The sequence below is a fragment of the Hyperolius riggenbachi genome, chromosome 3, assembly GCF_040937935.1.
Source record: "Hyperolius riggenbachi isolate aHypRig1 chromosome 3, aHypRig1.pri, whole genome shotgun sequence".
Taxonomy (NCBI): domain Eukaryota; kingdom Metazoa; phylum Chordata; class Amphibia; order Anura; family Hyperoliidae; genus Hyperolius; species Hyperolius riggenbachi.
This window is the reverse complement of record NC_090648.1, coordinates 185,432,729-185,444,541: the sequence shown is the minus strand read 5'-3', so window position 1 is coordinate 185,444,541 and position 11,813 is coordinate 185,432,729.

The window sequence follows — 11,813 nt, the reverse complement described above, 5'->3', positions numbered from 1 at the left end:
GTTTCTCAAAATGAACCAGGCTTGGGTGAAAGGCAAATTCATGGCCCCTGTTGTCGGCGAGAGGGGGACATGAAGTGGCGCACACACACATTACACCTGCTGCTGCTGTATTTCTTCCTGCTGTCTGTGTGTCTCCACTGCCAGGGAACACATTACAAGGTGCTGCTGCCCATGCGCCACCAGCTATTACGCTCAACAATAGCTGCATTAATTAGGGAAAAAAAAATTGTAATTATTTTAGAGGTGTCCGGGTTGAAAACTGTGCTGTCCCAATTGTGTATTGGACACAATGTGGGCTTCACGACCGCTGTCTGGAACCTCATGCTGTGTATTTACGGCCCTTTAACCACCGCTAGGAACCAGGGCCTACTATGTCTCGCTGCCTGCCCTCCTGCCTGCTGCCAGTCTGCCACACACTTATCCTCCTCACGCTGCCTGCTGTTATATTTCCTCCTGCTGTGTGTGTGTTTCCACTGCCAGGGAACACATTACAAGGTGCTGCTGCCCATGCGCCACCAGCTATTACGCTCAACAATAGCTGCATTGATTTGAAAAAAAAAAAATTGTAATTATTTTAGAGGTGTCCGGGTTGAAAACTGTGCTGTCCCAATTGTGTATTTAACACAATGTGGGCTTCACGACCGATGTCTGGAACCTCATGCTGTGTATTTACGGCCCTGGTACCACTGCTAGGAACCAGGGCCTATTATGTCAGTCACATCACACTGCCTGACACACACTACTCCTCCTCCTGTAGCTGCATTGAGCTTCTGCTGTCTGTGTGCTACTACCACTGCCAGGGAGAACAGAAGAAGAACTATTTTCTGCTGCCACCTGCCCACCCTCTCTCCTACCGAGTACAGACCGACTATTACCACACACTACAAATAGCTGCAAGCCTGCAACTACTTCCTCCTCCTGCTGATGTCTGTGTTTTACCACCACCAGGGCACACAGAAAAAGGCGCTGTGGCTTGCAATGTGCCACTACCTACCTATTATGCCATCAACACAAATATAACTATGGCATTATTAAAATAAAATATTTCCACAAATGAAGTAAAAAAAATATTACAAAAGAAAGGAAAACCAAGACACATAATATAATGATAGAGACGAAGAGGAAGAAGAAGATGAAGAAGATGAAGATATAGAAGAAGAAGATATAAAGGAAGATGAAGAACATGAAGAAGATATAGAAGAAGAAGATGAAGAAGAAGAAGAAGAAGAAGAAGAAGATATAGAAGAAGATGAAGAAGAAGAAGAAGATATAGAAGAAGAAGATATAGAAGAAGATGAAGAAGATATAGAAGAAGAAGACATAGAAGAAGAAGAAGACATAGAAGAAGAAGAAGAAGATATAGAAGAAGAAGAAGAAGATATAGAAGAAGAAGAAGAAGATGTAGAAGAAGAAGAGGAAGAAGAAGAAGATATAGAAGAAGAAGAAGATATAAAAGAAGAAGAAGAAGAAGAAGAAGAAGATATAGAAGAAGAAAAAGATATAGAAGAAGAAAAAGATAATTGAAGAAGATATAGAAGAAGAAGAAAAAGAAGAAGATATAGAAGAAGAAGATGAAGATGACGTAAATGAAGACTGTTACAACAACCATTTTGGACACACCTTCTCATGCCAACACTTTTCATGAAGTTAATTTACTATTTTTGATACCTTTTTTATAACTACTACATCACCACATAATCACTTGATGTTTTTCTTCATAAAAAGGTGGTTTCATGCATCATTGACCTCCAATACAAGTTTTACAAGCTATTTAAGGCCAGCTCGAATATTTTACTTGAATACAGACTCGGATGACGTCGGATATCCGAGGTCGAATCGGATATTCGATTAAATCGGATATTGAACTTCGAGTGAATTCGGATAGTTTACTATCCGAATTCGACCAAACTCGAATAGGTTAATCAGGTATCCGAGCAACACTGTGCATTACAATGACAGATCCTTTTTTCCAGACAAGCAGGCGTTTCCCATAGAAACTTACGGTGAAAATGCTTCTGTTCCTAACCCCAAGTGGACCACAATGTGTCACTGGGGCAGACACAGCATTGTTCCCTCCAGTTGGCAGTTGGAGATCAAGCTCAGATGTTAACTATACAAGGCAACTCTTAAAAGCTGAATCCTGGCAAAAGATTCCTTCCAAATATGGCTGCCGTATCCCCCTCTGTTTAGTCACAGCAGCTCTGTAGAAGGACACAGGGCAACAGATGTATCACCTAGTGAGGAACTCTGGGCTCCCACAAATCCCCATAGTCATTCCTGACTCTCGTATGATCAAGTTCGATCTAAATTGTTTTAAAAATAAAGCTTGCAAACATATTTAGGGGCAAGTTTCACACTTGAAGTACATGTGTAACCTTAAAAGAGAAGTTAGATACTTCAAAACAAAAGAACAGAAGAAATCTGGCACCGCTCCAAGGTTGTCTATTTTGTCAGTTTTTTGTCCATTCACATATACAGGACCATTCCATATTGCATAGAAAAGCAAATTCTGACATACCCTATGAAAGTCCTCGCTGGGGGGGGCAATGTGGGAACGGCAGCGGCCTACCTGACGACCGTTTCGCTCTACGAGCTTCTTCTGAGGCTCCGTGCGCTGTTCCCACATTGCCCCCCAGCGAGGACTTTCATAGGGTATGTCAGAATTTGCTTTTCTATGCAATATGAAATGGTCCTGTATATATGTGAATGGACATTAAACTGACAAAATAGACAACCTTGGAGCGGTGCCAGATTTCTTCTGTTCTTTACCCTATGCACCAGTACTAAGAAAGTGAAACCCTCCCGAGCACGAATATCCGCAGTGCAAGCTACTACATCTCTACTTTATAAGAAAGATACTTACCTGCTTCTCCCTTCCTGCGCTGTGGTGGGACCTTCTAAAGAATCCTCAACATTAAAGTCAGTAGTAGCAGTAGGGTATTGTACCGTGTTAGCGGTATCATCCTGATTTAAAACTTCTTACATTAAAGTCAAGGATTACTTGTGGCCGAGCTCCTCTCTGTATGAGTGTGGTCGCACTGTGCAGGCACATGGAAGGCTGCTCCATCGCAGTAGCATAAAGCCACGTGTGGACCGCTTTGTGCATTGCAAGATCGACCCTGTGGTACTGTGCTGGCATCTGAGCAGGTATGTGAAGGCCCAGTAGCGCAAAGGCGCTTGTGCACAGACCAACCATACTCACTCATGCGCAGTATGGCCATGCTCATCCACAGCCACAGTCCCACTGTCAAGACACAGAGGGACCCAGGCCTGCATCTGTACAGTGTTCCAAGATAGATGAATCCTAGACTATCCAGGGGCTTCTCACTAACAAGGTTAATTTTTTTATGACTTCAGGATTGCTTTAAAGCAGGATGAAACTCAAAATACAAATCATATTAAACGCCCCTAAAATATATATTCTCTATAATAAAACCTGCACTTACTGTGTGTGTGTCCCGTGTTTTGCGCCACTGCACATGTGCAGGGTGGGACACAGAGACTGAGGAGAGCCGAGGGAGGACGGGGCCAGAAGGAGCGGGCGTGTGTGCGCGCGGCGGTCATGGAGCGCGCGCGGTGGTCGTGCGCATGTGCGGTGACTGTGCGGCGGCTGCGGCAGTCACGGGGGAGGATGAGAGGGAAGGGAGGGGAGGGAGGCAGGGTTTCAACACAGACCTAGAGCACGTCTTTAAACGGGCTTAGGTCTATATATATATATATAAAATCCTTATTACACTGTAAATAATGCTGTATTTACCGCCTTACTTCTAACTCTTTAAAGTGAACCTCCAGACTAAAAATCTACTCACCAGCCCTGAAAAGGCTTGGTGCTTCTTTAACAGGTTCACAGCATCAGAACTTTGTTTTTCATACCAAAGCCTTTTTAGCTGATTAGAAGCTAAGCTCCGCCCCATAAAAAAAACTGCCCGGGCATTTTTCCCCTGATACTGTGCAATGCATGATAGGATTTCTGATGTTGTTGTTCTTGTTGCCTAGCAACTGGGAGAGGTGATCAGGACACAGGACAGTTGGAACTGTGTCTCATGCTCCCTGTCACCCCCTTTCAACCAAAAAGATGGCTGCCCTCATGAAATCACAAACCTTTGCCTGTTCTTTTAAAAAAGGGTGGGTAAGTGATTACATTACCTATCTTATTTGATTAACATAACTAATGTAACTTAATGACAGTATGTTTGTTTAGGCTGAAGTTCCTCTTTAATTCTTAAACCCTTTATGAACCTATGCCAAAAATGAGCAGCTGTGCAGTTTTTTTTCCATCCCTGCAGAGATGCCAAAGACTTCCGAGGCTTCCTCCAGCATTTTTAAATTATTTCCGGCTTTAAAAAAAAATAAATTAAAAAAAATGGGATACCCCACTGTAACTATGCATGGCACCCTGGAAGAATGTCCCCACCCCACTCCCAACCCCCCTCTCCCACACGGTTTTCCTCCCCTGCAGAAGCTCTGCAGAAATTGTGTTAGCATTAAATAAATGCATTATAATGATAACAATATCAACCTCGTGTAGCCTTACCCATTGAACAGGACATACCGAAAGTACAGTAGAGTCCCAGTTAACCAGAACTCAGGCAACAAGTATTCTCAACTACCCATTCATGCCTGTCAATGGCAAGTTGTAAGTAAGTTCCTAACTTACTTTGTGCAGCGGTGTACAGAAGAAACTACTTTGGGTGCTGTCCCTTTCCCTTCTTGCAGCTCCCAGCTGCTGTAGCATCCTCGTACGGCTCTGCGGGTTGTCACCTGACCCGCATCGGGTCACATGACACATCAGGGCCGTCCATGGAGAATGCCACACAGCAGCTGGGAGCTGCAAGAAGTGAAAATGACATTGCCTGGAGGGTGCGTAAACATTTTCTGCTGCACACTGCTGTGCAGTTAATCCGCTGGGGGGAAGTTAGTGTTATTTTTAACGCTGGTTGCTTGACAAGTCAAACACACATATCCGGCATCAGGCAATCCCTGCTTGCGCCGGATAAATGAGACTCTACTGTAATAGCAGAACACCGCAGCATCAGACATGAAAATATCTTAATCAACAGCTACCTGAACATTTTTAAAACAGAATTAGCATAGGAAGCACAATACTGCCATGTAAGTGTTCATTTACAGTGTATTCATAAAGTTACTGTTGTTTTGTCACTTACTTAGCTGCTAGTAAAGCTTTCATACTTTCCCATGGTGACATTTATTGGCCAATCAATGTGTTCTCACTGAGGTTCTTACTACAGTACTGGCCCAGAGATTCCAAGAACTTTCACCATCTCTCAAATGCCTGCGGTTTAATTCCAGGAACAATGTGTAATAAAAGCAGAGGGCTGCAGCTTCACACGTTGCATGCTCCTTGAATTTCTTTTTAACTTTAAAGAGAATCTGTATTGTTAAAATCGCACAAAAGTAAACATACCAGTGGGTTAGGGGACATCTCCTATTACCCTCTGTCACAATTTCGCCGCTCCTCGCCGCATTAAAAGTGGTTAAAAACAGTTTTAAAAAGTTTGTTTATAAACAAACAAAATGGCCACCAAAACAGGAAGTAGGTTGATGTACAGTATGTCCACACATAGAAAATACATCCATACACAAGCAGGCTGTATACACCCTTCCTTTTGAATCTCAAGAGATCATTTGTGTGTTTCTTTCCCCCTGCAGCTATCTTCCACTGAAGTGTCAGGCTGTTTCTTCCTGCAGAGTGCAGACAGCTCTGCCTGTATGTAATTCCTCAGTATGTGAAAGCCCAGCCAGCTCAGAGGAGGATTTATCCAGCTTGTAAAAGATAAGAGAGAAGAGAGAAGCTGCCCTGATCTAAATAATACACAGGCAGTGTGCAGAGAGGGGCCTGGAGGGGGAGATGCATTACAGAACCACAACACTGAAGAACTTGGCAGCCTTCCAGACACAGGCTGACAAGTCTGACAAGAGAGAGATAAGTTGATTTATTACAGAGATGGTGATAGTAGAATGTGCTGCAGTAAGCCAGGACACATTAGAATAGCTTTTGAAACTTGTAGGATGATAAAAAACAGGATGCAATTTTTGTTACGGAGTCTCTTTAAGGTTAATAGTTTGACCTCTGTACTATTGTTGACATCCATTGGGGGTATATTACAAAATCTGCTGGTGATGAGAGACAAAGCAATGCACTGCATTATCAGGATAGGTTGCTTCCTCACCAGCAGTACCAAGGCACAAATCTTGAAGTAATTTTGAAAGGAATGGCAACTAATATATCAAAATGTATTTTTAGCTAGTGATCTAGCCACCTATGGAGGGAGGTTTGTTCATATTGTGGAATAAACACATTTTATGTTCCTCTTAAACGTGAACGCCATGTTTTTAAAGAGGAACTGTAGTGAAAATAATGTAATGAATACAATTGCTTTTCTTTTTAAATACTGTATTCATTTCTAAATTATGTAATAGTTGTTTGTTCATTGTAAAATCTTTCCTCACACATGCAGTGCGTTTACAGGGTAACGTGCATTTGAAGTAGCAGCAAAGCTTACTGTATCCGTTACTGTCGGCATCTAAATGTGTTAGGCATGCGATGCAACCTTACGCCAGTGTTGAGTTTCCACCGCAATGCAACGTACATAGTGTGCATCTGCGACACCTTTAGCCATGCCCTAATTTAGCATGGGGCGTGCCCCCCCTAAACAGTTCCCTGGTGTCTAGAGGTTCCCCTCCAACCGCAACAGCTTCCCTGGTGGTGGACTTCCCCCCTCCCCAACAAGTCCCCTCTGCATTTATACTGCTGGGCAGGGAGAGTACAGTACGGGGGTGCCGGAACACGGGGGGCAAGGGGGGAGGGGGGACTGCACGGCACACGGTTTTATCATACTTGGGGCAGTCCAGGCTAAATCTATATGGTTAGGAGGTATGCTGCAGTTCTAGATGTGTGCCTAAACAGACAAGGGTAGTCATGCTCATGTGGAATATTCACACTTTACCCACCTAGTAGACCTTCGTGCCGGTGCCAGACTCCTGCAGGTACACCACTCCTGCAAACACCAATGTAATAACACAAACGGAGACGGCACACAAAGGGCTTCAGTAAATCAGTGTATTAGCAGCATACAGAGGCACACAACATGCTTCCTCAGGTGTGCCACACCGATCACCAGTGACACCTAAATTCCCACCCACAGGAAATCACAATCATATGATTAACATCAGTACACATCAAAAATAATAATATAACAAATTCCATCTGGGAAACTACACCGCTGATGTCTACCCCAGTTAACTACTGAGGAATAGGTCACCCAGATCTTAACATAGTCAACATTTTTATAACAATAATTTTAACAGTAATCTTGCAATATTTAATGTTTAACGATACCAATCTTGATAAAGTTCTGTTTCAGACACTCTGTGCCATCAATTCAACCTAGAAGAAAAGGACAGGTCTGAAACAGGACTTTATCAAGTCATGCTCATCCTGCTGGCATGCGTGCCTCCCTCACAGCAGCAGCATACAGGAATAATGTGCATATTCAACCCTCTATACTGAAGTGATGCATTATTGCCATTGCTGTTTGCTCTTTCTGAAATAAAAACTGCAAATAGCTTCTGTCATGTGCATTGAAGATTCTATTTTTCTCCTCAGCACCTGTTTGTATGCTTGAAGTGGGCACAGTGAAGCTTCATCGCACATTTGCTTCAGCAAACCAGCTGCACTGTTGGTGCATTCAGTTTATTTGTCAGGCCATTCCAGTGAGTGTGTGGCCAGCATAAGGATACTATAAAAAGATGTATTGTCCAAGTTGCCCCATGTTTCTCTTACATGTGAGGAGGCCACTCCATGGCCATCTCCATTTCCAGCACACCCCCAAGCACAGCTGCATGCTTATATGTAATGACATCATATGCTTTGCATGGTTAAAAAAAAAAGGATACAAGGCAGTGACTCTCCAGCCCCTGCACTAATTCAAGAGCAGAAGAGTGTGTTCAGGTGGGCCGGGTGTGTCATTTAGGACATGGGGACAAGGTTGAGAGACGGAAAGACATTTCCATGTCAGCTATGAAGAGTAGGTAGAGCACAGAAGAAAAGATGATTTTTGGCAAGCACGTGTGTGCACTTGGGGTAGTAGTAACCCTAAAACTGTGGACCCCAGCCACATTTCAAAGTACAACTAAGAAAACTTGTTGAAGGCACCCAAAATATAATTATCTTAAATCATAAGGTATAGGAGTAATTCGGTCTTACCGCCATAAACGGACAAACCATATGAGTAAATGTTTTTAATGATGCACAAAAAAAGACAATGCGTTTCACGGGTACTGGCCGCTTCCTCAGGTCAATAACAAAGTGCCTAAGTCTGTGGCAGTCACAGCTGTGGGCGTCTCTTATTTCATTTCAAAGTAGGCTATAAGTAAATGAAACCTGTGTGGGTCCACTTTAGCTAGTGCCCCGTGGCCTGCAGCTTCGGAAGGCTGTGCTACAGAAAATAGTAGGTAAGATGGCTCCCAGAATGCACATTTAAAGAACACCTAAAGTTAGGGGGATATGAAGGCTGACATATTTATTTCCTCTTAAAAAAAATACCAGTTGCCTGGACCCAGTAGTGTCTGCTTGAAACAAGCATGCAGCAAATCCAGTAAAATTTCAGTCAAACATCTGATCTGCAGGCTTGTTCAGGGTCTATGGATAAAAGTATTAGAGACAGGAGATCAGCAGGACAGCCAGGTAATGTGCATTGTTTAAAAGGAAATAAATATGGCAGCCTCCATATACCTCTCACTTCATGTGTCCGGTAAAGCAATTTGACATCAGCTAATCTCCAGGAGCTTATGGGATGGAAACATGCTATTCCAGCCTAGTTCGCAATACAGGCAGTCCCCAGTTAATGAACGAGATAGGAAATGTAAGTTCGTTCTCAACTTGAGTTTAAAAACTTGAGTTTACGGAGTTCAAAAAAACATTTTTTTCTTTATTTTTTTTTCAAATCGATTTTTTCAAAAACTATGAGGTCTTTTTGAAAAAAATAAAAGAATTTGATTTGTTCCCACAGAATCAAAGAATTTGGGCTGAGCGGCATATCAGCGGATCGTAAGTCGGGGGCTCATAAGTCAGAGGCTACCTGTATATGCCTGCTGATTTTTTTTTATGATATACATGTATAGACTCATACAAACAGAAAATCAGGTGACCAGTCATTTGACTCATTGGTATTTTTTTTTCTGTTGATGATGGGGGAGGAGTGTGTAACTTGGCAGCTATGCAAAGAAGGAAGCCTTTTTTGTGCCTGGAGTTACATGAAGCCCTAGACATACCCTCAGGGCTTGTCTGCAGAGAGTCCCTCCACAGAGACATGGGCCAATTGTGCCTCAGCCTCACTCCCTCCATTATGCTCAGAGATGGTCACACTCCACCTCACAGCATACAAAGCTATTTACCAATTGCATTGTGCTGTTAAACAACAAGCACTCTAATTTTAGTGTGGAATATTTGTTGGCTCCTCATAAATTGGAGATGTTAAGTGGCCAGTGCAGTCTAGATCAGAATATGCTCATGTTGTGTGTAGTTACCAGGAAACAATACAGTTTGTTGGACCACTATCTTCTGGTGGAGATATTAGTCTGCATTGTTACATTATTTTGACAGCCCACTATTGTTTACACCAGAATTGATGACCTGTACACACCCTAGGTGAAATTCTGTGTTTGTACAACAGCCCCTGACCCCCTCAGCTACTTGACCAGTGATGACTTTGGCTGAGAGCATTGTGCTCCCCACTTACCCCGCCCACTGCGTAATGTCACCTCTCTGCCCTCCGCTCTCCTGCAGGCTAGTGACATGTCCGTACAGCTTTGACCCGGCAACTTTGCCCACTGAGCTAAATGCCTGTGTAGTTGTGTACGAGGGATAAGGTACCCAAAAGAATAAAGTACTTGTCACTTATTTTAGACTACCTCCCTAACAAGGTAAGATCTAAAACACAAAAGGGATCTGCTTTGACTGATCAAATGGATTTTCCAGGAGTTAATCGATCAGTAATGCCATCGATCAGAATCTGGCATCTGATCTATTATCCCTTCAAGATGGGATTGGAACCAGAGCAGCGGGAAAGAGATAAGCAGATAAGAAGCAGGAGATGTGACTATGCTTGGGCAGGGGAGGATGCAAGACTATGCTTGGGCAGGGGAGGAGGCAAGACTATGCTTGGGCAGAGGAAGAGGCAAGACTATGCTTGGGCAGGGGAGGATGCAAGACTATGCTTGAGCAGAGGAAGAGGCAAGACTATGCTTGGGTAGGGGAGGAGGCAAGACTATGCTTGGGCAGGGGAGGATGCAAGACTATGCTTGGGCAGGGGAGGAGGCAAGACTATACTTGGGCAGGGGAGGATGCAAGACTATGCTTGGGCAGGGGAGGAGGCAAGACTATGCTTGGGCAGAGGAAGAGGCAAGACTATGCTTGGGCAGGGGAGGAGGCAAGACTATGCTTGGGCAGAGGCAAGACTATGCTTGGGCAGGGGAGGAGGCAAGACTATGCTTGGGCAGGGGAGGAGGCAAGACTATGCTTGGGCAGGGGAGGAGGCAAGACTATGCTTGGGCAGGGGAGGATGCAAGACTATGCTTGGGCAGGGGAGGAGGCAAGACTATGCTTGGGCAGGGGAGGATGCAAGACTATGCTTGAGCAGAGGAAGAGGCAAGACTATGCTTGGGCAGGGGAGGAGGCAAGACTATGCTTGGGCAGGGGAGGAGGCAAGACTATGCTTGGGCACGGGAGGAGGCAAGACTATGGTTGGGCACGGGAGAAGGCATGACTATGCATGGGCAGAGCATGAGGAGGAGATGTGACCATGCATTCACAGCATCACATAATCAGAAAAAAACAGTACTCAGCAAATCAATTTTTACCTGACTAGGAACATCAAAGTTGCCTGAACAGATACTGAGATTCTGTGATGTTTATCCTATAACTGTACACATTAGGCCCTGTACAAAGAGTAGATTTCTGCTGGATTAAATGACTCACTGGTGGAATCCCTCACCTCCTGCCATGACAAATAGTCAAGCATGACGGAACTTGTCAGCCTTCTGTTTAGTATTCTGGCACTGCAGGGATTCTCCTTTTTCTCCTCCCCCTCCCCTCTCCATAGGACAGTACATGTAGCTCACTGAGCATGAACAGTCACTGGCTGCACTCAATAAGAGCGCTTGACTGATTTCCACTCATTCTACTGCCATTTAGTATTGATGACCCAATTACACAGCAAGGCTTTTTTTTCCAGAATGCATTAAACCCTGGGTTTTCACAGTGCTGTGCATGTAACCCGGGGGGCACTTATGTTGGTCTCTTGTGGTATTTAGAGTCATTACAGTCAATTCTTTATAATAAGTTTTAAGCCACATCTTACATAAATAAACCTCAACAGTATCTTCTGTTGAATTAAAAGCATAAGCAATACAGTATTTAGAAGGCATTCATACACAATTATGAAGCACGCCTAATATGTATGTGCCAAGGGGTGCTTGAGATTATGATTTCTGTAATCTGGGGTACTTCATAAAAATGCTGAGACACACTACTACACAGACCTACCCAGTCAGCTGTCAGTATAGGTGACTGTCTACATAAAAACTGTCAGTATAGGCAGGGACGGATCTAGGGGGGGGCAAGCGGGTCTCTTGCCCCAGGCGCAGTTTGTTGAATTCTTAAAAAGGCGGCAAAATTTGGATGGGGAATGGCAGTTTAGGCGCCAAAACCTAACCTTGCCCCAGGCGCAACTTGGGGCAACTTGGTCTAGATCCGTCCCTGAGTATAGGTGACTGTCTACATATAAGCTGTC